Raw genomic sequence first — 3,805 nt, 5'->3', positions numbered from 1 at the left:
TAAGGGAGGTTTCCTCGGCCTCGCACTGACCCCTTTCTGTGCCCACCACAGAGGGCCACTGGGGCCTTAACCACACAGCCCCCAGCCTGGGGCCAAGGAAGGGCCTGGGCAGAGGCCTGAGACCGGAGCAGGGATGGAGGCAGAGGTTTGGGCGGAGACCACAGCCTGGGGCTGAGCGCTGGCTGCCCTGGGGAGGACAGAGCAGCTGCCAGCTGAGCTGAGGGCTGCAAGGCCAGGCCCACACAGGGCTGGATGCAGGTGGACAGGGCTCACCCCTTGAGCCTCATCCTCTGGGGAGGCCCCGCGGCCCTCTGCTCAGTCCCGGCTTTGTGGGCTCTTCCAGATGTCTGAGGTCACAGTCCCTGAGGTTCCCAGGCCTAGCTCTTACATGAGGGTGCCCCAGCACTGCCCTCGCCAAGGCGCGACTCTGACAGGCCTGGCAACCTGACTCGTGGCTGCAAAAGGATGTCACTGCTGACTGTCCAGTTACCACGCAGCAGCCACCCACCCCCGACAGGCTTCCGCTCTCCGTCTCAGGCTCCCCTGTGTAGCCACAGGGCTGGGCTGCCCCACGGCTGAGCGCGCTGGTGCTCAGAGTGTGCCGTGCCGTCAGCACAGGTCCACCGCAGCACGGTCACTCGTGACCTCCAGGAGCTCCCCACTTCCCTCCATCACCAAGACCTGGTGGCCAGAGCCCAGGTGTGGGGCAGCTCCCTCCACCCCAGGCCCCAGGGAAGGGCTATCAGGCACAGACCCCTGGGGTATAGAGCTCCCCTCTGTCCCTTGAGTCACAGTGGCACCTCAGGGCTGGGGAGGGGGCCAGGCTCCTGGGCATGGGGCCCAGTGTAGGTGGGGTGGGGGAGACAGGGAGGCAGGCTTCCTGGGTCTCCGTGTGAGGACAAACAGCAGGCTTTGAGGCCTTGGAAAATCCCGCCCGGGGTTCCAGGCCCTGCCGGCGTCACTGCCTTTTGACTATTGTCCCTGTCGGAAATGGGCCCAGCCCCCGGCCAGCCGGGACAGAGCAGCCATTGTGAGGCCCCACCAGGCTCAATGCCCCCTTGTTTGCCCTCCCAGCCCCTAGCAAGACTTGGAGGCCAGTTCTTCCAGTTGCTTAGTGGAAAGAAAGGGTCTGGCTCCAGGCTCCAGCCTTGGGTGGGGCAGGGCGGGGCAGGGTGGGGCTGGAGGCCTCAGCCCCTCACTCAGTCCCCCAATTGCCTGAGTCCTGGAAAGGAACAGCCATCAATGGAGCCTCTCTTATTTTCGGGGGCCTGGGCAGGGAGACCTAGTGGTTAAGTAGCCAGACACACCCAGCTCGGCTACTTACAAGCCAAGTGACCTTGGGAAAGTCATTTCCTTTCTCTGACATGAAGTGTCTTTTATAAAAACAATAGCTAATATTTATTGGGTACTTGCTACGTGCCAGGCACTCTTGGAAACTCTTTATATGTATTCTCTCCTGTAATCCCTACAGTAACTTTATAAAACAGGTACAATTGTTTTCCTCATTTATAGATGAAAACAGAGGCACAGAAAGGTTAAGTAACTTGCCAAAATAACACAGCTCTAAGAGCTGGAGCCAAGATTTAAACCCAGGAGGTCGGCTCCAATGTCCTTGCTCTTTACAACTCCATAGCGGTGCCCACCCGTGAGGGGGCGGGATCATGCTCTCATTGGACGGTAGCGAGGCTAGAAATAACATGTATCACATGGCAAGAATCTAGCCGGTGGTGACCATAATGCCCAGTCGCTACTATCATCACGACGGGGCTTAGAGATCTACAAGGACCAAGACTCTCCCTCTGCCCCACCCTGTTCCCAAGCATCTAAGGAGTCCTTTTGCCCTCCCCAGGGGCCTGCCTGCCCCTCATCTGTCTGTGCTAAAGGCAGGAATCTGGAGGAGGGTGACCCAAAAGAGGACTCAGTCCAGCCACAGCTGGTGGGATATTTCCCAGCAAGCTCTGTCTGCTCCTAACCAGAGCACCGCCACCAGACTCAGCTCCCCGCTGAATGGACAGGGACACTGAGGCTCAGTGAGGAAGGGGGTCTTCTGGGAGGGCAGCACGGAGTTGGAGGCAGGACTGGGGACAGAAGCCCATCTCTTGACTGCCCCGTACTGTCAGGTGCAGGTGCTGCTGACAGAGGCCCACTTGGGGGCTCTGGGGGTGGGGTGTCAGGGATGCGTGCTTGGAAGTCCACAGCACTGCTGGGGGTGGTGGTCACCCCCACCCAGCCCCACACAGGTGCTTCAGAAGGCCTGAGGCTGGACTGTGTTCCCAAAACCCAAGTGAAGGCATCGGCTGGGGGGCCCTTGGGGAGCCTGCAGGCTGTGGCTGGAGCACCACGAAGGCCCTTAAGTCTCCCTGCTCTGACCCACATCCAGCTGCCTCTCATCTGGCCAGTTCCCAGGGGCTATGGGGGTGGAGACTCAGGGGTCCTGGGCCAAGGGCTGTAAGCAATGGGTGTGAGGGCACAGCCTTCAGGGCTCCTATCAGGTCCCGGGGAAGGAAATGGCGAGGCTGGACGGGCACAGTGAAGGGTGCCAGGCCCTGCCTGGTGGCCAGCTACCTTGGGCCTCATGTTGGGTCCATCTAGGTTCGTGTGTCTCAAAAGGGTGGTGTCCAGACCACCTGCATCACAAGCACCCGGGCACTTTCTACAAGTACGGATACAAGGGCCCCACCCCTCGCCAAGTCTGAGTCTCTGGGGGTAGAGCCTAGAAATCTACTTCCTTTTTTTTTCTCCATTCTAGGAGGAATCTATATTTTAAGCCAGCTGACTAAACCACCAATGAGCCTGGGGGGCACAGGTAGGGACCTCGGTACAACCTTGCCACGAAGGCCAGGACTGCCAGCTCCCCGCATGCTGTTGCCGGGGTGGCAGGGCGTGGGAAGGAATGCTGAGGACAAGGATGGAAAAAACTTTAACTGGATACCAATAGCTACTGCCATTTAGGGCTTATCATACCCAACCCATGCGAAGCCCTACACAAACACACTCCTCTAGTCCTGAAAGCTCTATGAGGCTGGGCCGACTCCTCTTCCTGTTTTACAGATGTGGAAACCAAGAATCAGAGTAACTTGCCCAGGTTGGGAACTGCAAGTGGCAGCCCTGAGACCCGCAGCCAGGTCTGTCGCTAGAGCTGGTGCTGTAATCCCTGGGCCAGCTGCTGCCACTGAAGGCCCTAGCACAGGCCAGGCAAGCTTAGCGGAGGCTGCCCCGCGTTCGAGACCAGTCTAAGTGCTGTGCACAAGCCCGTGAAGCAGGTGTCATTATCATCCACCAAGTGAGTACACTGAGGCCTGTTGGCTCAGGCTGGTAAAATCCAGGATGGATCCAGAGCCACCCCTGTCTCCTATGTCATTATGGGGGCGGGGGGAAGGGTGTCAGAGAGAGACTAGATCCCAGTTTCAGCTACATGTCTATTTTTTATTCAATATATTAAATATATTAATCAGAAAAGTCACATACTATAAATCCAGGAAAATACACAAATATAAATGTCAGAATCTGTCATTTGTCTTCTTCCTAGAGTGACAGTTTATGTACACGTGGAAGGAGGGTGGGAAGAGAGCGCCAGCAGGAGAAGGCTGGAGAGGCCTGCCCAGGCTGGTGGGGGGCCCGTCCCTTCCTTCCAACCCTCACTCCCACCTCAACCTCTTCCTTCCTGTATTTACAGCGTCATCCAGCTTATGTACAGCATGGCAGTGTGTGTTAAAAACGGTTTACTTACAAAAAACATGAAGGCCAGGGCGGGGCTGGGGGGTAAGACAAATAGTGGGGTCACCCCCAGGAATGCACCCCCTCC

The sequence above is a fragment of the Eulemur rufifrons genome, chromosome 16 (genome assembly GCF_041146395.1).
Source record: "Eulemur rufifrons isolate Redbay chromosome 16, OSU_ERuf_1, whole genome shotgun sequence".
Classification (NCBI taxonomy): Eukaryota; Metazoa; Chordata; class Mammalia; order Primates; family Lemuridae; genus Eulemur; species Eulemur rufifrons.
The sequence above is the reverse complement of the archived record's forward strand: the minus strand, read 5'-3'. Positions refer to the sequence as shown.